Consider the following 27298-nt stretch of genomic DNA (forward strand, 5'->3'; position numbering starts at 1 on the left):
CGAGCACCCCAAAGTATTTTGAGCGGCAGAAGTAACTCTAGTGGTGATGGTGACTGGGCTGGGAGTCAGGAGGCCTGGCTCCATCCTACCCCAGCTCTGCTGTGCGAGCAGAGGCTAATTATTACACCTCCCCGTACTCCCATTTCCTTCTCCGCTGTTTGCCCATCTTCTCTATTTTGATCCCCAGAGTTTTGCCTCTCCTTCTCTGTACAGCTCCTTGCACAGCAGAGTCCCCAGTCTTCCTTGGGAGCCCAGGCACCGCTGTGATAACTCGTTGTACTGAAGGTAGCACTGAGGCTTAATTCATTAATAAACTAAAGACTGGCTGCTAGAAACGGCAGGACCTTTAAGCCATCACTGGCAGGAAACAATGTTCATTTTTCACTTTTAAAACAAACAACGGAAATTACTTTGAGGAGAAAGCTCTCCTCGGTGGAGTCACGGGGAAATCTGTGGAACATTTGAGTAAAGTCTGGTCTTATGGGGATTTCTTTCTCTTGGTCTGTGGGATGGGAATGATCTGAGGACTTTCACCTCTTTTTTTCCCCACTTTGTTGCCAGTATAGGATAAAACAGCCCCCAACACATCCTTCCCCTCCTATTGATTAAAGAGGTCCCTCTGTGCAAAAGTAATATGGGACCAAAGGAAGCAGCGTAGACCGAAACACAGAATGCTAATTTCCCTAGTCTCCCTAGTTCAAATAAGCAGAGAGAAGAACTCATCTAAGAAAACAAGCCAGTGGAGACAAAGCCATAGACAAGCCAATTTTAAAGCCCAGAGGATCCACGCAGCCTGCTTTCAGTACATCTTCATGGCATTTCCCATCTGAGAAACGGTGCATTGAGCAAAACGTTTGTAGAGTCATAGCGGGACCTTGTTACAACCCCCCGCACCCATTCTCATACAGGCCTAGGAACGAGAACCAAGGCAAGCACGGATACTCTCTCTGGCATCCGATGAGGTAGGCTGCTGCCTATGAAGGAGCAAGTTTCGAAGGTGCTACTGGCATAGGGTAAAGCCAGGAAGGGCTCCTCTTGACCTCCCAGGGCATCGGGTCAGGCCTTTAACCAACCCAGTGGCTGTCCTCTGAGTTGTCCTTCATCAAACATTATGCAAGCTGTGAATTAGAAAAGTACAGGCAAGCTGATTGGTCATTTAAAAGCCCCCGGTTCATAAATGCTTTCATGAAAAACATGCTAGGGTCGACTTACCCCTTTTTTTAGGAGGGAGGAAGGGCTGCCCTTTTAATTATCTAGGTTTTATAATGCTTCTTCCCCAATTTCCAGCAGACGGGATTATGCATCAGGAAGCTCACAGCAGCCGCTTGTTCGGAGGTACTCTCCTGTTCAAAAGACTGCAGCCATAAAATCAGGAAAATGAAAACAAAAGCATCTCTCTCTCAGGTGGCTCATCACAAAGCACAACAAGTAACAAGCAAATTAAGCATCTTGGACTGAAGGCTGGATATTATTTTTTGGGGCTCTTTTAGGAGTGCCTGTGAACAAAAAACATGATCAAATAAATATTCTTTGGAGCAAATAGTTCCTGGGAGCTTTATTTTTACAATAGCATACACTGGAGTAAGCTGAGACATGGCATATCAACACAGTTCATAAAGTCTATGGCAGATCTGGGAAAAGAAACCCAGGAGCCCAGGGTCCCAGTCCTTAGATTCATAGATGTTCAGGGTTGGAAGGGACCTCAACAGATCATTGAGACCGACCCCCTGCCTGGGCAGGGAAAAGCGCCCAGCTAGACCCAGTACAACTATCACCAGATCCATCACCTAGTTTCTTCAGAAACCTCTGTCCCTTCATATCAGGTATTTGCTGAATCCGTGATGCTCCTGATGTCAGCTTTTGGGTGGGAGTCCAGACATGGAAAAGACCTCTTAGGTCTAAGTGTGAGGAGATGCTTGAAAGAAGCCAAGCATTAAGGCTCAAATTCAGCCTTCACGCACATGTTTGACTTTACAAGTTGAAATAGGACCATTGACTTCCTTGGAGCTATTCCAGAACTTGGATGATGCAAAACTAGTCTTCAGTCCCCATATTCATGAAGTCCCTATAACATCCCGTCACGGTATTGTACAGGACAACGAACAACTGCATGGCTTTAAATGGTGGCCCTTTAAAATAAGTAGTAGAAATCAGCTGATGCCTTATGAATAACTGGGAGAAAACCAAGGGGAAATCAAACTTATTAGCATCTGCACAAGCATTTCCTAGAGTGATCACTAGATGAAAGTGTTGAAAACCCCCTTAGGGGCTAGCTCAAACCGCCTGCTTGCTGCTGCACACTTCCTGAGATCACTTGCTTTCCTTTTACTTATTGAATTATGCAAGTAGGGATGCACTGGATGCAAAGGTGTGAAGAAGCAGGCTGCTGATTCCCCATGGTAATCATCTGTGAAAGTGTTTAGGGACTAGAGCTATTAGGCCTGAAAAAAGTGGAAAGGAGCCTCCAAGAGAAAAGATCTACAGCTCCTCAACGCAAGACAGAGCGAGCAAGCGCAAGCCAGAGAAATGTCACTGTGACATGAATATATGCTGTGCGCAGAACACAGAGCAGTCATCAAACCACTCACTCACAGGCCTGGGTTTTCCTTTGCTCATATGGCGTGCACCTGCAGCTTGCTGGAAACTCATTTGCTTACACGTGGGAGAGCCCCCATTTCAAAGCAAGCCTTGTAACTCGGTTCCTGGGAATGAAAAGGACATTAATAAACCTTACACTCCACTTCTTCAATGGAGACAGGACAGGGGATCAGAGCCCAAATCCGTTGCTTGGGCAATCACAGCGTGACCCTCAAGCCAGAAGTAAATGGTACAAATTTACCTGCTTTTGGTAAGATGAGAAAAGGAAAAGAAAGTGGAAACTTTGTAGCCAGGTTTGTAGATGAGTTCCCAAATGTGGTTGCCTGGTTTCTCTACGAATCGCCAGAACTAAAGGCCCACACCTCAGTACGTGACAGCTTGAGAGCACCGGCAATTATCTACTGGTCAGTAGAGGTGCCTGGCTCTGAACCCGGCCAGTTTACATGGCACCTCAAGGCTGCTGCATTGTTTTTTCTGATGCAGAAGTTCAATTAGCTACTTACAGCAGCTGTCAGGTTCCTATAAGCTTGGTGGGCATGCATGGGTTTTCACTCTTGAATCCCCTGCACTTCTGAAAGGCTGGAGTTAAGGACTTGTCATGCATTTGCATTTCTTTCTGATGATACGTCTGAGGGGGGAGACTACAGATGCTACCTGGTGACGACGTCTCCTTCTACGATCTGACACTTTGGTCAATGCTAGTGATCCGGACTCTGCTGCAGCACTCCATAGTAGGTCACTCATAGCATTTAAACTGAAAAGTTTCATGGAAAAAGATAGTAATCCATCCACTTCTTGGCTCAAGAAATGTTGTCAAGAGAAAGGATCAAGCAGTCACAGGTCAACATTTTTAAAAACTGAAAATTCCAGTTTTCTTGTTTAGAACGACATTTGGTTTGGAAACGTAGTCCGATTATAGAAAAAAAGAAACAATGCTCAAGAAACTAAACAAAATGTCTCAAAAAATTGACAAGAAATATTCCACAGCCTGAACCTTTTCTCTTTTTTTTTCTTCTTTTTGGTTATATGAACAATTTCGACTCTCTGCCCCAGCTTGGATGGCGAACATCTTTCAAAAGCCTTGCCATTTCTTTGAGACAGGAAAACCTTTTTCAACTCTGCTGTCAAACCTACTGACTAGCAGAGGCGATGCCACCTTTCCATTTCAAGCTGCAGCCCTGGGCAGAAAGCAGAGAGGTCGAAGTCAAAACCAGACTCCATTAACAAAATAAACCTGTAATTGGGACATTTAGCAACAGAGCCATTAGGACTAGTGACACGTCGTGCTAGGAGGATACCTGCATCATTCTACCATGCCCCAACACGATGATTTTTGGGGCCTCCTAAACTCAGCTATTCTGGGACCAGCCGACAGAAGCTTTTCCACATGAAATGTGGAAAAAATCATCACAAAGGAATAAAGCATGACAATCATAGACATGCATGCCCTACTGGTACCTTTGATCTTCAACTTTTCTATCCATTTTCTTCCCTCTGTTTATTGGTCAGAATGAGTTATGTCTGCTGTACATTATATATTGGCCAAAACTCCTTAGCTGTCCAGCACGTCATGGAAAATTCCCAGGAAAGCTCCCTAAATGAAAAGTAACAACTCTGCAACATAACTCTCCGTGCCATGTGCAGTAATTTATCAATAGCACTTCTTCTCCAGAAACCAATGGCAGATCGGTTACAAGTGCAGGGCTGTAATGTGACCTGCCGGATAGATGGAGCTCCCCACGGAGAATTCACTGACGGCACAAGAGAGAATACAAGCTCCTATAGTGTTACTGCGAAAAGGAAGAGACCCTGCATTTAGAGTCCAACCCAGACGGAGTTTAACAGACTTTCCTCCTGCCCCCCCACAGAGCCCTATATAATTAGAGTTCCTAGAAACAAATGAGAAATAACAGAAAAAACACAGCCTTTCCATTATGAATTTGGATGACACGTTCCAAAATAGGTTTCGCATGCCAGATCTAAGCCTCGTCTGCCTGCCCAATTATTGCGGTGATACCCTGACGAGCACCTTCTTTCTATCAAGTGCATCTAGCCAGGATAAAATCATGCAGGCACAACATCTGCTTGAGAAGCCTTCTGAAATAATAGCTGGGATCCACCCTCCATTGTACTCTGCGTGAAACGAACACGTGCACTTGGTTGAAAAATTACACCTGTGAATCCAGGCAGAGCCTATTTATATTGTGTGTCTTCTCTTCTCAGAGGGTGTTTTTACTCTAGGAAGAAATTAATCCTTCATGATGTCATGGCCTGCACTTTATCGTGTTATGTAATGGGGCTACGTGGTGCTGCTGTCCCAGAACTCGTTTGTAAGTTGAGATGCTGGCACCGCTTAGAGCAAAGCCATGTGTATGAGAGAGGCAGCAAGGGGAGGTGGGACTTCCCTTTCACATCTTTATTAGCCCAATCTTTCTTATGCTATTTTTTCAAAGCCAATTCTCATAATTTTTTTAATAAAGTCCCTTGCATTTTGTTGGAGGGTGAATTTAGCACTAGAGAAAAGTCCTAGGTACATGGCCAGCGGTTCATAGATTGTTAGGGGCTGGAAGGGACCTCGCAAGATCCTCGGGTCCAGGCCCCTGCACTAGGCAGGAAAGACAACTGCGGTCAAGTGACCCCAGCGAGATGACTGTCCAGTCTCCTCTTGAAGATTTCCAGGGTGGGCGATTGCACCACCTCTGCAGGGAGTTTATTCCACAGTCTGGACACCCTGACTGTAAAGAAGTTTTTCCTACAGTTGAGCCTGAAACGGTCTTCCAGGAGTTTGTGGCCATTACTCCTGGTTTTCCCCTCCAGTGCCCTGGTGATCAGTTGTTCGCCAATCCCCTGATGTAGCAGCAAGCTGCTACCAAATCCTTTCTCAGCCTTCTCTTTTTTAGGCTGAAGAGGCCCAAGTCCCTCAGCCTTTCCTCGTATGGGTTGCTTTGCAAGTCTCTAATCATACAGGTGGCTCTTCTCTGGGCTCTCTCAAGCTTTTCCATGTCCTTGCTGAAGTGCGGTGCCCAGAACTGGATGCAGTACTCCAACTGTGGTCTCACCAGTGCTGAGTGAAGTGGAAGAATCACTTCCTTGGTTTTACATGAGATGTATCGGTTGATGCATGCCACAGTATTGTTTGACCTGCTGGCTACAGCATCACACTGACGGCTCATGTTCATGCTATGAACCCCCAAAAACAGAGTCCCACCTTAGTCTTACTATAGCATTAGAATCAGCTGACCCTACCTGGGCCACTCTGAAAGGACATGGGGAGATAAGCAATTGTGTTTATTTAACCATTGGCTTCTAAGTTGAGCTGCCAAAAAGGATACCTACCATTATAATTACCGTCACCGATTTGTATTGCAGCAGTAGCCAGGGGTTCCCAATCAGACAGCAGGGCTCCAATTTCCTAGGAACTACATGCACGTGAGGTACAAAGCTTAGTCCTACCCCAGGAGCAAAGAGGCGCAGTCAGCCACGTTAGTCTGAAGTCAGGCAGAAGGCAGGGTAGATGTGTACCTTAGTCTAGGGACAGAAATTACACATACACTGGTATAAGTGACTGGAAACCAGTTCAAATCTGTAACACGAAGTTCAGTGCACATAAACCACTTTGAAAATGGCTGAAACTGGTTTAAGATAAACCTGGATGGATGTAGTAGTATCCGACTTAACTGATTTGGGTTAAACTGGTTTTTTAAACTTGTGTCCCAGACCCCCTCCAGATTCAAACTATCTGCTCTAGCGGAGCAGGGAGGCATGGTCTAGTGCCCCCCAGCTTCTGGATTAGGCTACTGCAGGCATATGGCTGCATTTCTGGGATCAAAAATGAATGCCTGTTCACTTATTGTTATTGGTTCAATCTATGCAGCCTGAACTAACCTGCAAAAGATTGAATCGATTCAGCCATGGGCTTTTTGACCATTTGTACTTTACCTTATAGACTAACTAAATCAGAGACATTTATCATGAGCTTTTGTGAGCCTGAGCTAACTTCATTAGATGCTGTGATTCTTACCCCCAAGCAGCTTAAAACCTTGGTTTATAGCACAGACGTAGGGTGCAAAGGAGGATAAGGTAGCTGGGAAATTCCACAAGCGATTAACTGTGAGGATCGTTTACCATGTTTTCACTGTACTCTTGTCACATGGGTCCTTTAAAAATAGGCTGTAGATTTAGAACTGCTCATTTCTAGATCCGGTTTAAAAAGTGCAGAACGCTTTCTCTACCAAAATGATCATAGACATGCTGACTTTATGGATCGTTTTGACTACACCACCGTCTGAAGGAAAACAATAGGAACCTGCTTTTTTAAAATTTTCTTTGCTATTTTTGCAAAAAATTCTCATTGATGTTTTGAAAAATTCCATCTGTTCTGCTACTTTCCAGAAGACCAGTGCATAAATATCAAATGGGAACTCGTTACCTTAAATTCAGAAATGGTCATATAAGTGAAGTGTTGGTATTAAAAAAAACAGCTTAATAGTCCCAAAGACTGAATTCCTCTACTTAGAGAATAGCTATACCAAGAGGAATGGCAGAGCAAGTGTTTTGCTAATGTACCTGAGTCCTTAATGAATGGCTCTTGCATCTCATGGCATTGGACAACTCTTCACAGTGGAGACAGCCAACATGAATACCAGTTGTGTGGACAGTTTATGTAATATATACTGACCAACTGGGAAATAGGCCAAGAAAAAAACTCACATGAATCTCTGAACAACCATCACCTGGTTTATAAGGTCATAGGAAAATAGGACTGGAAGGTACTTCATGAGATCATCTAGTCCAGTCCCTTGCTCAGGGCAGGATCATCCCTGACAAAAGCTATCACAGTTAAGTGTCTGCCTAATCTGCTCTTGAAAATTTCCAGGGATGGAGATTCCACAACTGCTCTGGGTAGTCAGTGCCGATGTTTAACCACCCTCATGGTCAGGAAGTTCTTCCCAATCGCCAAACTAAATTTCCTTTATTATAGTTTGAGGTCTTTGCTCCTTGTCCTGTCCCCTATAGCCACAGAGAAAAGCCTATTTCCATCGACTTTTATAATTGCCATCCAGGTATTTGAAGACTGTTATCAAACCCCTCTTTTGTCTCTTCTCCAGACTAAAAAGTCCTTGTTCTTCCAGCCTTTCACCAGGAGCCATGATTCCCAGGCCTCTAATCATTGTTGTCACTCTCCACTGGACTCTTTACAATCTGTCTACATCTTTCTTGAAGTGTGGGACCCAAAAGTGGACACTGCTCTCCAGGGCTGGGAACAGACATTCAAAAAGCCTAAGTTGTTTCAATCTTAATCTAACCTGCCCAGGTTGAAATGGTTTGCAACTGTAAATACATTTCCTCTGGACTGAAGAAATGCAGGCATATGCCTGCAGTGGCTCAGGCTAGAAGCAAGGGGGGGGGGGGCAGCAGTACAGCAGCCCTCCCTTCCCTTCCACAATGCTGAGTGAAGGGGGGGGGGTGGCCAGGCCCCAGCAAGATGCTCTGATTAGGGAGGGGTGTAAACCTCTATCCTGTCTGCACCATGCCAGGCTTTTCCCTGCTCTCTGCTCAAGGGGTGTAACTGTTGCCAGCCATCAGGCCTGGGTTAGCACTCTGAGGCAAATAGGGGAACGTGCAGTGCATGCATCTCTTGATGATGCTGATACTTCCTGCTTCTTCATACTGTCTGCAAACTTGACAGGCAAGGGAGCCAGCAGGGAGCTGATAACAGTGTTTATCAGCCCATCAACAAAACAAAAGCCTCTCTCATTAGTTCCAGCTTTTCTTAAACAGCTTTTTCCAAGGAAGGAGTGGAGGGACATTATCAGCTGATCTGTTGATTAGGTCCAAAAAGTCCCAAGTGGACACTGTTCTGTCTGCCTGTCCCAGTGAAATTGGAGACACACACACACACACAGACACCTCTCAGCATTAGCTGGCATACCACATGCCTAGGCCCATGGGGCTGGGGGCTGTGCTGTGGGAGATGGGAGGTACGGAGGGGGGAATCCCTGCTTGAGCAGTGAGCAGGGGACAGGGGAAAGCCAGGCAGACCCTACTCTGCCTGCAGTCTCCACTGGAGCTCTGGCTAGGGAGCGGGAGTGGGGGGCACCCCTGTTCTCTGAAGCAGACAGCCCAGCCCGGGGCTGCAAAGCACCTGGGATCCTGGGGGACTCTGGTGAATCTTAAACCAGAAAGGGGTCTGGGGCAGACATTGCATAAACCAGTTTGACCCAAATCAGTTAAGTCTGATACTACATTCAACCATATTTATCTTAAACCAGTTTCAGCCATTTTGAAACTGGTTTATGTGCACTGAACTTATGTTCTGTTACAGGTTTAAACCAGTTTTTGATCACTTAAGCTGGTTTATGTGTAATGTCTGTCCCTAGCCCAGGGGAGGCCTCACTATTTCTGAAGAGTGGAAGAATCACTTTCCTTGATTTGCAAGGGGCATGCCTGTTGATACAATCCAGGGTGTTGCTGGCTTTTTTATTTTTTTACAACAAGAGCACACTGTTGATATATATTCAGATTATAGTCCATTGTAACCCCCAGGTCTTTCTTTGTAGCCTAGCCAGTCATTCCCCAGTTTATATTTGTGTGTGCAGTTATTCTACCCCAAGTGGCTGACTTTACACTTTTCTTTGTTGAATCTCATCTGATGGTGGACCATTTGTCCAGTTTATCTAGGATCCTAGCCTTACACTCCAGTGTCCAGAGCTACCCCCAACCTGGTGTCATCCACAAACTTGCTAAATATGCACCCATCCCATTATCCACATCCTTAATAAAGATATAAAACAATGCCAGACTCAGGACAGACATGTGGAGAATCCCACTCAATACATTCTCCCAACTAGATGTTATTTGGTGAATCTGATGATCCAACTGGTTACATATCTACCTTACAGTACTTTTGTTTAGTCTGTATTTCCTTAGCTTATTAATGAGAACGTTGTCAAAAGCCAAAAGTGATTTTTCAGTATTAGTCTCCTAGGCTTGATTCAGGAAAGTGAGGATTGAAAATACAAGTCAGTCATAATAGCCATTCAGTCCTTAATCTGCACAGACATTATAGAAACAGATGATGAGAAAATAGAAAGGTTGGCCAAAATGCTGGGTCTAGCAGACTTAACGGAGATCCCATATAAAATACTACCTTATTCCTGAGTGGTAAAACACAAAGGTAATACTATCGGTATCATGGTTGTATTCTGTAATAGTTTTAATGCGGGATGAACTGTAATTATGCTATGGTTTCTTTACAAGGTGGTCAAAAAAATGTGATTCCCATGTTCCGGATGTCTGTCAGCAAAGATAACATAAGTAAAGTATGGACTTGAAAAATAACCTTATATTCCCTGTCTGCTGCTTTTGAATTACAGATAGCAGGTCCGGTAAAAATTCTGCTTCTTGGCCAGTCTGAACTGATTCTGCTCAGTTAGCACCTGGAACATGAGAAATGCCATTTACTGGGTCAGACTATAGGTCCGTCTTGCCCAGTACGTTGCATCTCACAGTGGCAGAGTGGATGCTGAAAGGGAGAGTGAAGTGGGTATGACTAGGGGCTTTTTCCACTGCTTCTCTCTCAGTTGCAGCCTCCAGCAATTAAGGTCTAGGGAGTCCTGATTCAGAGGCTGTCCCCCGAACTCCCATGCTCAATAGCCCCTTTCCTCCAAGAATGTGTTCAATCTCTTTAGGAATCTGGCTAAACTGTCAGCTTCCACAACACCTGGTAGCACTGAGTTTCACACTTCATACGCCGTGTGATAAAACTTCCTTTTGTTAGTTTTAAACTTACTGACCACGTCCAGATGAGCACAGACATTAGTTTCCACAGGGACAAGTAGCAGTGGCACACCTTGCACGGCTGCAACTTGCCCCCGAAGAACGTCTGTGCCACGTGTGCTCTGGCACATGGCAGATGGGGTAGGGAGGCTGAGGCAGGAGAGAGTAGGGTAAGGGAGGCTGGGGCCAGTAACTGTGCTGGCCCAAGCCGCCTGTCCTGGGGTCCTCCCAGGGCCGCAGCTGTGGCAGGAAGCCTGACCTGCAGCCAGGCTCTCGTTTTGGGTGGCGTGTGCTGCTGCCACATGTGCTACCCTGCTTTTTTCTTGGCATGGGTTTTTTTGACCCAGGGATCTCCCAGGGTCAGAAACCCCCCCTGCACACCAGATGCCACACATCTGCACTCATCTGGACATGGCCACTACATGCTAGTTTCGTTTTGTGACCCCCAGTTCTTAGTTATTTATGCGGACTTGCACAAATAGTCTAGGTGTGCTGAACACTGTCATTAGTGGATGCAATAGGGCATGGAGGATTAGCACTCCCTTTCTATTTTTAGCCGCATTAAATTTGCTATCAGGGAGAAAAACAGGGTTCATTTCTTCAGAGGGGCTCTCTGGGTAGGAACTGGAGAAAGTGGAAATTCTAGCATCTCTCTATCTAATGTATTTATACAGTCCTGAGCTTTAGGGGACCTGAACTTCTCACTGCCTTTTAATTCACATGTGCTCACAGCACCCCTGTGCGGTAACCATGATCCCCCCACTGGGGAACCGAAGCACAAAGCATGCGTCTACACTGCACAATGCAAGTGGCACAGACTGATACCTGAGCTAGCATCAGTGGTTTCTCAGCAGGGCAGTTTAGCCCAGGTGAAGTGTGTAGCTATACATCTGCTGGGACCCCCAACTAGCTTATTCAGAGATAGGTCAGATCTGTGTACAGGGTGCTTGACTGTGCAGCAGAGACAAACTTTCCCAAATTAGGTGGCTTCTCAGGGTCACGCTGGTATTTGTGACGAAGGAGGCATCGAAACCTAGTTTCCCAAGGCACAAGCTAATGTTTGAACCACTGGACCATCCTTCCACTCATACGCAATTTGCCTGTTAAATTTGCACTGGGGTAATTATTAGAGAGGTAGCATGTCGGACCCTATTCGGACATAAGGGCTCTATTCAGACTATCCCACTACACTGTCATCTACCCTGTCTTTGTACAAACCCTACATCCAAACGGTGGATTTGCTATGACGTTGCCCAGTGGACTGCTGGTTGCACTTAAATTGACCTAAATCGATTAAAATACCCTTACTCCTCAGAGAGCCCATTCTTGAGAGCAGAGCATTTCATACAGAGAGGTACCTTTAAAAACCTAGTTTCAGATAGGATATGAGAGCAAGTGTGCAAAACTCTATAAAGGGGAAATGTGATATTTAGAGGAAACAGTTACTGGGGACAGATGCTGAGAAATACCCAATGACCAGAATTGTTGAGTTCAAAGTTTCAACAAAAGTTTTCAGAAAAACTATTCACCCTCTGGAAGCCATTTCTTCTTTTAAATAAAAGCCCCTGGATGATAGTTTTCAAACCAGCATGCTTCTGCCCTTAAGCATAACGGTCTGATTCTCAATGCTACTAAGATACCATGCTCATTAGGTCTGAGTCTCAGTTCTACCAAACGACCTCTAAAGGGCTGGATTCTGTTCCACTTATTGGGATGTAAGTGCAATTCTATTCTACCTTCTTCAAGTCCCTGAAAATTCATGAATGCGTCTAATTTTATCACACACCATCCCCTCACCGTAATGACTGAGTCACAAAAAGCAGTGAGGAGGAGGAGGACCCTGTATCAGCTGTTTTCCAGGGACTTGAGCAGGGAGGAATAGGTGGATGGACTCTGGCCTCAAATCTCTGATCAAGAATTTCAATTGCATTGTCTAAAAGGAAGCTTTCTTTCATGTTAGCAGATCAAAAAATCCTCACGGTCCAGCTCAGGAAGGCTGCACAGGCAAAAAGAGCTTGCTACTAGTGAGTGATTATTGCCTGTAAGTGCTGTACAGGATTTGCTCTATTTCCTAAGATTTATGATAAACGCCATCAGGACCGTGTTGGGATCCATAAGCAAAAAAAAAAAAAAAAACCCAACCAAACAAAAAAACTGGGCACATTCCTAAAAATCTTTAACATATGGAAAGGGAGAAGGTGTGTGCGCGGGGGGATACATTATAGCACTATGTGCACTGAGGAATGGAAGTGATGGAGCAAATGGAGCAGCAGCAGCCAAAAACCATGAGTATTGCCATGACAAGCATTATTTGTGGCAAGTCCTCTTATGATGAATGCCAAGACATGAGGTAACATTTCCTGCCTGCTCGTATACATATGACATCTGAAGGGGAAGGATGGTCTGCTGGATCTGGCACTAGCTTGGGTCTAGGGAGACCAGGTTCGTGTGCCTACTCTACTCCTGGCCCTTTATGTGATCATGTGAAAATCACAGTTTTTCTTTGCCCGAGTTCTCCGTCTATGCAACGGGGACAGCAGCACTTTCCTACACAGTAAATAATGGGAGGTGCATTGCTCCGATGGTACCTTGAGGGATAGGACCCTAAAATAAATCATAGGTTATCGATCCATTCTGATTTGGCAATTCATACCGTCTGTACTCCGATTCCCAGTACTGAAGAGACAAGCTCCCCTTCAATAACCTGGCCTTTTAAAGTGTGATTTTTTTGTTCCTGCTTGGTCATTTGTTGCCTTCTTTTTCTTTCATTGATGATCTCGCTTTCCCCTGGGTCAGGTTTCTGACTACATCACTGAACTCTGAAATATTCAGATCAGGAGCATGATGCAGTTAACAGATTTCCCCCCTGGGAGGTACGTGGTGCAATTTGGGGAAATGAGATGTAGAGGGCTTTTTATGCGAGTAGCAGCAGCTTTTAAGCTTCTTGCACAAAAGCAAAAAATGGCCCCTGGTGAAAAAAAAAGAGCAATACACAAATCTCCAACTCCCCCTGCCGTAATACATGTGGCAAAATGTGTCTGGGCCCGACTCCTCTGTATGCGAAGGCTTCTTTAGGTCCCTTCAACAACATAATTGGGCCTTGATGTGTGTGTAAATTATACTGTTAGTGTAATGTAAGGGGGCCTGCATGGAAATAAGATCCAGCCCTACTGATTTCTACGTCATACGTAGGGAAAATATTCAGAGGGTGAAGTTCTGCCAAGCTCTCGTGGGGGTGACTAGTGGGGAGAGCATAGGAAGGGGTTGAGGAGCACCACTTCCTGTCGAGCAGCCCACATAATCACCGACAGAATTACAGTGCACAGGCTCAAGGGAGCAGTGGGCTGAAATGCTGAGTAAAATATTACTACTTTACAATACCGTCGAGCACACATGAAATGAAGGAAGAACCAGCTCGCTACCCAATCCCTTGAATTATTTGTTAATGGGGAATAATCAATCATTGGAAGAGGCGATGTCTAGCGGGGTGCCACAGGGAGAAAGACGAGGCCCCGTCCTGTTTGACTTTTTATGGATGATCTGGAAATTAAGATCAATATGACAACTGATAACATTTGGAAATAAGGTAAGGTGGGCTGGATGATACTTTGAACTTCTTCACTGTCCAAGCCCCCAAGGCCTGGAGTAGACTCCCCCCAGAAGTGGTGCAAACGCCTACTCTGGACACTTCCAAGAAACACTTATCTTGCTGGGATCCTTTGACCCCAGCTGAGTTCCTGCCCCTGAGGTAGGGGGGCTGGACTTGATGATCTTACAAGGTCCCTTCCAGCCCGAACGTCTATGAAATCTATACATAACCAGGAGGACATACAGAGCAATCTGATTCACTTGCTAAGGGGTCCACATTTTTGGAGGGATATAGAAAAAGGGAAGAGGTTGCAGAAAAGAGTCACAAGAATGACGGGAGGACCAGAGGACATGCTTTACATTGAGGGACTGGAAGAAGCTGTTCTGTTGAGCTTCCCAAAGGAGATGTAAAGAGATGGCTTGCTGGCAGAGTACAAGTACGGCCCCCTGAAGGACTCCTTCATCTAGTGGAGAAAGGTGTAACAAGGACCAATGGCTGGAAGCAGAAGCCGGTCAAATTTAAATAGGTAATGAGGCACTCGTTTGTAACAGGGAGCGTGTTTTATCAAGGAAACAGGCTGCCAAGGGAAGCGGTGCATTCTCTGTCTCTTCAGACCATTATGGAAGATGCACTTTAGTCAAACCCGAGTTATTTGGCTCAGTGCAGGGCGTAATTTAATGGCCTGTGATACACGAGTCAGAGTAGATGATTTAATGGCCCCTTTTGACCGTAACTCCACAAATCAGACTATTCCCCCACGGGTTCACCATGGACTGAAAGGCCAGGGAGAGAAAAGTCTAGGAAGCAGGCAGAGCAATGACATCAACGCCCCCCTTCTTCGTGCTAGAAATCCCTTCTGCAAAAATAGACAAGATACAGTGAAGGTTGCAAAGACTAATCCACTTAATGGTAATAATAAATCATGTTGGAACAGTGTGGTTATAAGTCTGCCAACAAACTGAAAATGTACATTTATGGTCCTGCTAACAACCTTAGCTCTGATCCCAGCTATCTATTACTGGACCTCTTATGAGCTGGCATACAGCAGAAACACACACTAGTATTTTCTACCGTGAACAAAAGAGCTCGGATTGAGAACACACCAGTACAAAACCCATCTACCACTTTCACTCATAGGCCACTAACTGGACTGAGCACTTGAACCATATCCATGTAGAAGAACAGCACAGTACCTCTCTTTTTCTTTATGCATTCCCCAGCCCGGCTCTCGCTCAGTCTTTTCCGATAACCTGGGCAGTACAGCATGCATCTGCCCCCTTCAAACTGCACTGGCGTAGTAATATTGACCTGTCCTTCCTGTATTCACCTTACAATAGGCTTCACAAAGGCCAATGTAAGGGGTGATAATTATACTTGTAGTAATGAAGTGTGATGAAGTCTCAGATGCTTATAAATCAATCATGCCTATGGTTCAGAAGGGAAGGGGGGTCACAGAATTGTTAAGAAAATTAAACAGGTATTTCATTACTGTCAAATGCCTAGGTTTAACATATCCTGGCTTTCAAGCAAGCGGTTTTGATTTCTTTGGTTATATTAGTCGCTTTTTCCCCACTCTTTTTGCCTCTTCCTTTTGTCCTCGCTTAATAGATGTTTCTTTTAAGTAAATCGATAAAAAAGTGAATCGGGTTACAAAGACTGATCGGAGACTGAGCTAAGCCTCACAGCGCCTCCGTCAGACAGGGGAGTATTACTGCAACCATTTCACAGCCCCAGAAGAGATCGTTTAGCCCAGGACTTGAAGCCAGCAACACTGCCTCCCGGTCACCTGTGTTAGCACCGGGCTCACTTCCTAGAGACGTAGAGAGCTAATAAATAAGGGCAGTGTGTCAATTAGCCCTCATATACAAGCATTTTATGCTGCAACCCCTGTTCTTCAGGAGGTCAGATGAGATGATCCCTTCCGGCCATAAAAAAAAATCCAGAGACCTATTTTTAAGCATAAGGCAGCGTTGGCTTTGATCAAGTTCTGCAAGATTAAAACCAACACATGCAGAACTAATGGGCAGGGTGTGCAGGAGGGAAGGCCAAGCACAGCCGATGGTGGCAGGGCTGGCAGCGCACAACGCTGGGGTCCGTGGTGCAGGCAGACCCCTTCGGACCACTCCATCACCGCCCGTGTCAATTGGGCCGGGGTTTGTAACGAATACCAAGGAAAGCCGGGCACCTCGACTCCCTGCGGGCCCGCTGCTAACACCCGCCTTTACCTCACTTCTATTTTTCTACCCCTATCTCAGCTATTATATACGAACCGTTATTAACTGCCATTAAGCAGCCAGGTATTAAAAACATGCAAAGCAGGCGCCATAAAGCAGCGCAGCTTTCTCTGGTATTGATTTTTGCTTATTTTGAAGTTAAGCAATCCATAAATAGGCTCTGTGCTCCCTTGAGGTAAGGCTCATAAGGTATATTAAAAAAGGAGAAGGAATTCTTTGGCAGCAATTACCATCTCAGATAACCTGCCCGGGGTTGGGAAAGCGTGCCAGCAATCTGTGCAGAAATAGCTTTCATTTGGGCTGTTTATTTTCATATGCTTTGTCTGACACTTTACTGCTGTGGCGGGGTGCTTAACTGTCAGCTTTCATTAACCGCTTCGTCAGCTGTTCCCACTCCAGGCAGAAACCAAAATTATTGTTCATCTCCCATTATTCACTGAAGTCGACCTGTTGGCAGGAAGCGAGCAGGACGACAAAGGAGATCATCCCTGGGCCAAATAATGAGCTTTGCTTGTGTTCCTTTGCTCCAACATTTTTCCAGGCCGTCTCCCACCCCCCATTGCCCTCTGCCCCCTGCCAGGCTAATATCTTTACGGCGGTGGCTCCGTTGTGAAAAGGCGTCCGGCTGGGTGAGCTACTCTGAAGTAGCTCCAAGAGTCGGAGTGGTCCGGGAGAAAACATTATACACACCAGTTTCCCGTTAGCTTGAAACAATAGAGGGGCAGAACAGCACATGTCACTCTTAAGGCAATAATCAAATATACATGCAAGAATGCCACATCGTGAGCTTGGAAATGATCCATTTTTAATTTTAAAGAATTATGGTTGGAGTTGGGTATTTCATTTTTTTCTTTTTTTAACAAACATCCAATTCCTTAAAAATGGAGTTTTGGAGACACTGATGCTCTTTGCTATTATGTGGTGAACAGCTTCAGACAAAAAAAAAAGGGGGGGGCGAGGATTTCTCAAATGTCGAAATATTTCGACATTTTTTTAAATGAAAGGTTTCATCTCAGAAATGCCCATTGAGCTCAGCGGTCTGATTCTCAGTGCTACTCAGATACCACGTGTGCCAGTTTTGAAATGCAATAACTTGGCTCTTCATTTAGAAATCATAGTTTTAACCTAAAAAATGGCTCGATGTATTTTAAACTAGGTGTAAATTACGGAGTGAAGCAATCCCAAAACAAAAGAAAACCTTTCATTTCAAGCTGGCCCAAAATGAAATTTGGTTTTTAGGTCTGCTTTTTTTTTCACCACCCTCCCCCCAAAAAAATCTGTACAAAATTCTGTCTTTATCGACCCAAACTGAATTCCCTCCTTCCCCCCCCAATTGTTTCATCCATCTAACCAAAAAAGTCATTATTTGCCCAGCTCTAGTTAGGGTAAAATTTCTTTTTATAAACAGACCTGGGACAGTACAACAGACCTAACCCCTAGACTGAAATGCTGTCAGAGCAAATGCAATGAAAGCCCTCGAGAAGAAAAACAATCAGTCCTCGGCAGCAGGATCTCTTATCATCCATTGTCACTGCTCTTCCTGAAGAAAAATCCTTCGGTAGTGCTATCTTTGCTCCCCCTCCTACTCCTAGAGCTTTGAACAAAAGTTTTGAAGCTTTCCAAGTAGCCGGTGAACCCAAGCCCAGTTTTGATTCAGGTTTGTCCTTCCATTCCGATTTTGGGAAGTGGAATGATTAATTGATTTCCATCATCGTTCTCTCCATAATTCACAAGCTGAGCTGCTATTTCAAGTTTCCATCGACAAAGATTTCATTATAAGAAGTCATAATTTTTAACCAGGGTTGTGCAAAGTTTTCAGTCTTCAAACTGAATTAGGCCCATATGTTTCAGAAAAACGTGGTGAGTGTGCGGGGGGGGAGGCATAGGGAGAGGAGAGAGGGGGTGCAACTGGTCCATCTCAGTGCCTGAATAAACTTCCACCCACATCAGAGCATAAAGGGGCTCTGAATTGGTCGCTTTTGCCCTTATCTAAACAAAATAAATCAGAAATACATTTTTCTGATTGACGCTGAAGGATTTGCTCTTTTAGCCAAGAAGCAATTTTAAAGTCTCACAGGGTGAGCTATGCCTCAGAGTCTGAACTCCTTTAAGAGGACTTGAATTGAGGGCATTGCTCGGTTCCAGGTTTTTTCTGTTGCATTGTGGTGATCATTTAGACTGCAGTAGTGCTTTTTAGAAGACACAGCTGATATTATGGGCCCTTGTGCTACGTGCTGAACACGTACTTAAGTGAAAGATAGGCTCGTCCTCCAGAGACTTGACCATCTAAATGGAAAAGATGGGCAAAGGATGGGAAAAAAAGTCTTCCTATTATTATATAAATGGGAAACTGAGACACAAGAAGCCACATCCACATGAGTGTGGATGTTTGGTTCATCGGAGACAACTAGCAGCAGGGCACCTTGTACAACTGCTAGTTGTCCCTGGGGAATGCCTGTGCCACCTGCCCTCTGGCACACAGCAGGTTACCCCAGGTGGGGTAGGGGTGGCTGGGGCTGGCCAAGTGCTGGGGTGGCTGGGGCCAGCCTTACCAGGGGTCCTGGAGGCCTCCTGGAGCTGCAGCACTGGCAATCCTACCACTTGGAGCCTGGCCAGCAGTCAGTGTGGCTCCGGCCAGCCAGGCTCTGGCTTTGAACAGTGCATGCTGCCCCGTGTGTGCCACTCCAGGGGGGTGGGGGTTGTGCAGGTTTTTTTGACCCCTGGATATCCAGGGGTCACACTCCACCCACCACACTGCTACCTCGCAGCACAGAGAACAGCTGAATGTGCAGTATGCAGTGCTACAGATGTGTCTGTGGTGCCACATACTGCACAGCCAAGCTCGCCTGGGTGCAGCCAGACAGTGCATCTATGTGCACACTTTAATATGCATTAGCTTATCTTAATGCACATTAAAGTGTCACTGAAAAAAAGTGCTATTTAGTTAATGTGTGTTAAAATAGGTTAATGCGCATTAAGCATCACTTAAAAACTGTGGGCATTTTTACATGTGGAAGAGCCACAGTGCTGGGCGCTTTGAAAAGTGCCTGGCACGGCGATGCCTGCAGTGTACAAGTGGCGAAATGCGCATCAGTGCTGAGAAATGGCAGGGGCATGCTTTTCAACTAAAATGTCTTGGAGGGTCTTTAGTTCAAAAGCTCACCGCCTCTGTTCTCCATTTTCTGTGTGCTGATGTGCATTTTGCTGCTTATACAACTGCACGTGGTGCAACACCACATTGCACATCAGCTTGATTGCAGGGCAGACTTGATTAATAGAGTCTGCTCTGAAGTGGTGGGTCTCTGGTGCATGATGGGACAAAAAGATACGTGTATAAATGCCCTGCACTCTTTAGTTAATGCGCATTAAGACTGGCTAATGTGCATTTTCCTAGTACCTCACAACTGAGGGCACTTTTACATGGACTCTGGGGCTGGGGGTGAGGGGCAGCACATTAATTAGAGAGGCTCTGAGTGCCACTCTAATTAAAGTGCTACAACGTGTTGTGTATCAGCGTCCCTGCACTTAAAAATGGTAGCAGGGGCACGTGAACTAAAGCTCATTCAAAAAGCTTTAGTTCAAGCACCCCCGCCATCCTAATAAATGCGGGGATGCTGATACACGAGAAGCAGGAGGCTGCTGGAGCACGGTAATTACCACGCCCCAGCAGACTTAACGAATCGAGTCTGCTCCAATGTGTTGTAATTACAGTGTATCAGAGCAGCCTCCACGCTCGTGTACAAGCACCCAGAGGTACTATATTTAATGTGCATTAACTAAATCACATTAATGCACATGTAGACACACTTTCTGGGATTAAGAGATCACAGCCACACAGGATCTGCAATAGATCAGGCATCAGAACACAGGTTTCCTATGCTCCAGCTCCTACCACTGTTTCTTAAAAGAAAGCCAGCTTTACTCTGAAAATTGTTCACATAAGGAATACAGATCCTCAATGCATAGCAGCTACAGCTTCGAAGGTGAAATCCCTTCACATCTGGCTCTTCCCTCAGTAACATATATCTGAGCCTGGGCTCACAAGGGTATGTGGTAGCACCGGCTCTGTCATTGCCCACCAGTGGGATTCCATTAACTGACAAGTAAATGTCAGGGTTTATTTCAGTGCATATATGATGTTACCATGTATTTAGGGAAAAAAGGCAAGATTATTAAAATGGAAGGAAGCAGAGCAGAGATTCGAAGCTGAAATATTCATTAATTACCCCGACCTTGTAGAACAGTGACTGCCCATTTAATGTGGTCCAGCAGATAAGCTAGTAGACATGGAGCCAGGAGACTTAGGGTCTATTCCAGCCTGTGCTCTCAACTTGTTGCTTGGACTTGGCAAGTTATTTAACCCCTCTGTGACACGGTTTTTCTATCTGTTCATCAAAGAGAAATAAAAACTACCACCTTCAACACATGCTGCAAGATCTGTAGAGAAAAATCAATGCACAAGTGGCGAGTTCTCCAAGATGGCAAGGTGCTATGCTGTGCTCCCCAAATGCCAAGTAGTGGGGCTATAAAACTCAGGACCTTGGGAAATCATCCAAACCAGAATTGGAATGTGATATGCTCACAAAGTCCATTTCTATCGGGGCTGCATTTCCCCACCAATGAGACTTTTTGCAAGGGCAAGATGCTCCTGAAAGGGATGTATTTAACAAGCATGAAGTATGAGTAGGGACTTGACTGCCTCTTCTGATATCTCTCTAGTGCAATCATGTTTTCAAAGGATGGTCTGGCTTTTTACAGTAGAGTGTGTTGCAAGGTGTTGGGGAGGGTAGTCATGCACACTCAACAATAGCATGAGCTTAGTTTCAGTTTATTCTCTTTTCTCGAGTCGTGTACCCCCTTATGCCCACAGTGATGTCCCCTATTTCAGTCTGGTAACCAATGCCACTGAAACACTTTGCTCGCTCGCTCTAGCTAGACGTTCCTCCTTCTGTGTGAATTGCAACAGAAGGTTTTGTAAGGAAAGGCTTTCTTGCTAGAAACGCAGGTGGCACGTGATTGTGTTGTACAGAATTTGCCTTGGGACAGATCTGGCTAGGGGACCAGAGTTACTGCACTGCAAGAAAGGACCAACTGATGGAGCTTACTGCTACCTGCTGGCTTCGACGCCGCACCCAGTGCATCCAGCCTGTGTGCTACAGCTCCTGTTTGACTGCAGTATCAATAGCGTATGGCCCGTTTCCAAACATGCTCTTATTAACTTCACTTTGACTACTGATGCTGACATCAGTTCCAGCGGCCCTTTGTTTCTTTTGGGTAATTTCTGACGAGGCAGAGGCCATAAAACACATGTTCTAAGAAACCAGAGAGTTTTGAGGAGCCTTGGGGTTTCCGAGATTTTGGGTGATGACATCTTTCACGCAAAGCTTTGGAAAACAATGTCTGATCTGTGCCTTCCAGGCTACAATAACTCTGTCAATAGACACATCGGCTTTACAGTCAGAAGAGACCATTTAATCTAATCTGACATCTTGTCTCCCGCACACCTGTATGTTTTCACCCAGTTACCCCCTGTATTGGCCCAATAGCTCGGGTCTGACTAAAGCACATCTTCCAGAAAGGACCCATCTTGAGTTGAAGACAGCAAGGGATGGAGAACCTACCAACTGCCCCTGGTAGTTTGTTCCAGGCTTTGATCAGCTTTCCTGTTACAGATGTGTCCTTTCATGTCTCCTGGAATTTCTCCTGGGTCCGCATCCAGCCGTTTGTCCTTGTCATGCTCTTTATGTCTCTCACTGTAAAACATTTCCTCCAGCTTTTAAATGATTGTTGGGACTCTTTTCTGCATGCGGGTCTTGAAATAAAAATGACACGTGTAAACTGCAGACATTAAAAGTTGCTTTCCTGTCTCAGAAATGAGGGCAAGGCACCAGCCGTTGCATCCAGATGCAAACTTCAGGGATGTTCAGGTCTGGGGTTTTGGTTCATCTCACCGTAGAGCTGGACCTCGGCCTTCTGGTTTGGAGGTAGATCTGCACTTCTGAGGATTTCAGTTCATTCTGGGCTAGGGATTAGGGTCAAGCCAGCTGCAAGAGACCATATTTTCTCCATATTATTTCAGGCCTTGCTTAAATTTCTGTTCTTTCTTGTCCTGTTCAAATGAAAGCATCGAGTCAAACCGCCATAGAGGTCCATGGTGTGACCTAGGCAGGTCCAGGAAGGCCTGGACCTCTGCAACTCCAAGAGGTAGACTCGGCCAGCCCGTCCAGTTCTGCCACTGACCTTGTGGGACAAACCTCAGCAGAGCTGTGTTCGCATCTCTTGGGCCGGCGCACAGACCGATAATGTCACACATGCCCTTCCCTGTGGGACTCTCTTCCACAAGCGCATTCCTGGCTTAGCAAAGGAAGCTGGATTTTACATTACTAGGTATTGAGTTGCAACATGAAATTACCAAAATGTAAAACACGGGAAAACATACTGTAAATCACTTATTGGCAGGTCTCTCACCTCTTTACAAGTGCACCCCTGGATAAGCTTGAAATCATTTGGAATTTCCAAATTAGAGCCCAGAAGACCTTCCTGAAGAAAGGTATTTTCTGCTGGCACCAAAATCATTTTATCTCAGCTAAACATCGGAGTTAATGTTTCAGCCTTTATCCGACCAGCCTGCAGGCTGCAAAGTCAAATCTCAGCTCACCGCCTTGTTGTACTGCAGCGCTCTGTTTTTTAATAGGAACGTCACTTTTCTTGTGATTTTCCTGCTTTGCCGTTTCAAAAAGAACTGCACAAAGACCCAAGGGATCAGCGAAGAGAATGCAGAGCCTTTCACCTTGAGGTGAAAACAGTTATGTGTTTAATGGAGCCATCAGGAAATCACTAAACTGAGTAAACACATGTTCGTATTACTGTAGGCCCTAGCCCCACAGTCCCCCATCAGCCTATACTGTTCGCTATTCTCAGCTGATTATGAGGAAGCAGGTCCTATGGAGAGGAAGGATGGTTTTGTGGTTAAGGCGCTAGCCTGGGACTCGGAGACCTGGGTTTCATTCTTGGCTCTGCCACAATCTTCCTCTCTGACCTCAGGCAAGTCACGTAATCGCTCTGTGCCTCAGTTCCCCATCTGTAAGATACACATATTAATACTTTTTCCAGTTCTTGGTCTCTCTGGTCCTTTTAGACTACATACCTTTTGAGGCAAAGGTTTCCTCTTCGCATCTATACTTCCATGCATCAGAATTTTTTTTTTTAAAGGAAAGAACTCTTTTTGCTTCTGCTTTTTTTGTCCCCAACTGTTGGCTAATAAACATTTGACCATTCAATTGCCAAGCAACCATTGTTAGAAATGTCCCATCTAGTGGTGGCTTTGGGATGCAATGGCTCTTGCGGGAAGAAATGCAGAGCAAGCTTGTAAAAGGGGACGGGAGAGGCTCATGCACTGCTCTGGAGTTTGCCCCAGAATTTGCAACGTGGCTATAAAGGAACCTGGGCTGAACGGTGACACTAGCCAGCAAGTTCAGACTTAAGCACAAGGGTAGAAGCAGGAACCTAGCTACATAGCGCCTTTCCATGTGAACGATCTCCAAGTGCTTTAAGAAACAGGCCTCCCTACTGGGAGAAATTCAGTGGTACTCCCTTGTATTGTATGCATGCATAGGAAATTGCAGGACTTAATTACACTAATAATACAGGGATCGATTCATGCACATGTGGTGGGCATTACAGAAACAGCACTAAGGGCCTCAACCTGGCATATCATGCGTGTGCATGCAAATACTGGCATGCGTGCTTGCTGAGCACAGGCAATTACACCCAGGTGATTAAAGTAATGTGCAAAAACCCAGAGGTTTCTTGCATGCAGATTCTGCCACGTGAACATGCAAGGTTTAGAAGATGTTCCCTGACATGTACAGGTGACAGTGCTGGAGACAGCTCCTCACACCCAGCTGAAACATCAGGGGGAATTGATGTTGGCAAAATGCAATAAGCCACATTTTATTTGTCCAGGGCACTAGTTTAATTTACTCTAGTTGCTTTGGTCTGCTAATTTGCAAGTTGGGTGAAGGGCATAGATTTGGGGCAAGCTTCCTATTCTTTTGCTGTAATCTCAGCTCTTTTTTATTGGACTTGAAAAAACACGAGTGGTGTTTTCCTTGAAGGAACAAGTGGTCTGTGTGGCAATTAGAGAGCGGTGAGATTGATTGCAGATTTTACAACACCCAGAACTGTCTGGGAACAATAAAAGCTGTATGTCTCAGATCTAAGCACACTTGATAGAGGTGTGTATCCAGTTTCTTTAAAGGCGAGAATATAGTTTAAAATTGAGAACTTACATTAATCATCCTTATAGATCTAGATGTTTGCTTGACATTCCTATTACCAGTTATTTTCTCCCTAGCTTAGGTGGAAATGTCCTCTCCTTAGGACCTGTAGCTGTTGGGGGTCTCTGAATTAGCAGATCCCTTTAGAGATTACATTATGCGCATCCAGAGAGTCCCAGAGGAGCGCAAATATCATAGCTCTCATTATGTGAAACAGTGCACTTCAGAGCTGAACTTGGATAATAATTCTGGAGATAAAATACAAAATTATCTTTAAAGCCATCACATGGTTCAGAGATTTTGGAACACTGTTCCTTGGCTGCCTCAGAAATTTATTAGCTTTACCAATATTTTCTTTCTTAGTTCTGTAAAGCAAGCTCAAACTCAGCTAGCACTGGCTATGCAAAGCCCTGAAACCACATATTTATTTTCCTAAGCTATAAAAAGTTTATAAGAGTAGCTGGTATCCTTATGGGCCACTGTACAGTGATTTGCTACTGCATTCCACACTGATACACAAGAGCTCTGTGTTTTATACCGGAGGGAAATCCTTCTGATACAGCTGTCCAGCAGCCAACAAGAGCACAGACATCTTCGAAAATATATCACCAGTAAAAACCAGATCACTGAAACTGGTGAACGTTTCATATGGCGAGGAGGGAGTGGGGATCTGGATAGTTCGATGACCTTTTGTGTCCCAAGGAGAGCAATACTTGTGCGAGTAGCACAATGACTATAACAAAGAAAACACCAATTCAAGTCTATCTCACCGATCTTCACAGTTTTGCTTGGGAATTCGGTATGTGTTAGATTAATTATGAAAAAGATATTAGATAAAGCTATTCCATCCTTTTACCTCTATGATTTAAACAGACCCCGAGCTGGTGTGAATGCACACTATCAGCTATGTCAACTCACACCTGCGGAGGATCTGGTCATTACCACTTACTCATCTTGGGGAGCAGCAGATCGCTCCACAAGCTCCAGACCCAGGCTTGCTCCAGGTTCAAATCCCAGGGAGGCAGGCAGATGTTATGAGAGAGCACTGTAGCTGTATATACCTAAACACTTAACACAGGGGTGGGCAAAATGCAGCCCGCGGGCTGGATGCGGCCCACCAGGCCATTCTATCCAGGCCGCGGGGCCCCTAAAAAATTTAGAAAATCAATATTTATCTGCCCCTGGCTGCCTGTCATATGGCCCTTGATGGCTTGCCAAAACTCAATAAGCAGCCCTCCGCCCAAAATAATTGCTGACCCCCAACTTAACAGACAAAGTGCCAAAAGTTGGTGCCAAAGAACAGTTAGCATATGTTGTGGGTTTTTTAGGACTTAAAATCTGCTTTGGCCACAGCGAGTGGCTTCTCCAGGCTGCTTCCACATCATCTCTGGGCAATAGGCTCCCAACCTTGCTCCTTTTAAGCTCTACAGCTTTTGCAGTTGCCCGTGTAATAAGTACAGGAGGGCAAATTTTTCCAGGTGTGACTGTATAGGTTTGCTTAGTGAGAGCTTGAAAGAAGAAATGGGTTCCAGCTACTTGTATCCACTCCACATACGCTCATAGGCCTGTAAATTTGCAGAGCAGCTGGGTCAGCAAGGCCCTGAGCACAACCCTAGCAGTAGACCCAGGAGAACCTGTCCACTGTGTTGAGGCATGGGCTCAGGGCCATGCTGACCTATTTGCGGTGCGAGTTGGCTGTGCACAGTGGGTGAAAGTGGGGATGACCTGTCTTGGCAAAAGGCTCAAGCTGCTTAAGGAAGCAGTGTAGACATGCCTGCGTGCCACTGGGGCATTGGGGACCCAGAGATTTGTTCCAAGTTCCTTGTTCAGCTTTCTCCATTCCCCGGGAGCTGGACCGTGTGCTGTGCACCCGTGAGTTTGCTGTCCACCTCTTCATGGGTGGCTGTTAGAGCACCACTGTACAGACATGATTTGTAAAAGGCATCAGAAACCAGTGCAGAGTGCTGCTGTCAAGCACATAGTGCTTAGGCCCATTGCTCCCAGCCGGTGTCTGAAATTGTACTTCCAAGCATTGTGCAGAAATGCACATTTGCATGCAGAAGGCTGGCCATGTGCACAAATTTGCCTGCTCAGCTTCAGAAGTTTTTTTTTACTGAGTAGAAGGCTCTTCTTGCAAAAGAATGAGCATTCATCTGTTCTTGCTTCCACTACACCACATGCTCTGGCCCATTTTTCCACACATGGGCCCTTACAATAATACCCTATTTAAAGCATCTCACTTCTCCACCATTGGTTTTCACCTCTCCACCCTAGATGAGCTCACCTCAGCCTTTTCTGCCTGGATGAACTTACTATCTGAGCTCAATCCCAACTCCCAGCTCTTGACACTATGGCTGAGTAGACGAGCAGCAAATAGAAAATAGATGTATCAGCTAGGCCAATGGGAAATGTAGACGGGATATTCCAGCAGTGGAAAGGAGGGGTTGCACCTAAGTTAGAATATACCTACCTTATTTAGTCCAGGTGTTGCATGCACCTAAAGTGTACTTACATGTTGGCATTGATGTGCTACACTGAATAGCCAGTATTTCACTGAACGGTATTTCACTGAATCCCTAAGACCCAGTTGTTAGATAAGGAGTTTGATACCACTGTTCACAGCCATGTAACGCTTTTTCACGTGAGGCTGTTCCATGGGGTTGGCCCACCTAGATAATCACTCGGCTACTCATATTGCAACAAGGGCACACTGTTGGCTCATATTCAGCTTACTGTCCACTGTACCCCCAGGTCCTTTCCTGCAGGGCTCATGCTTAGCCAGTCGGTTCCCAGCCTGTAGCAGTGCATGGGATTCTTCC

The sequence above is a fragment of the Alligator mississippiensis genome, chromosome 1, assembly GCF_030867095.1.
Source record: "Alligator mississippiensis isolate rAllMis1 chromosome 1, rAllMis1, whole genome shotgun sequence".
Lineage (NCBI taxonomy): Eukaryota > Metazoa > Chordata > Crocodylia > Alligatoridae > Alligator > Alligator mississippiensis.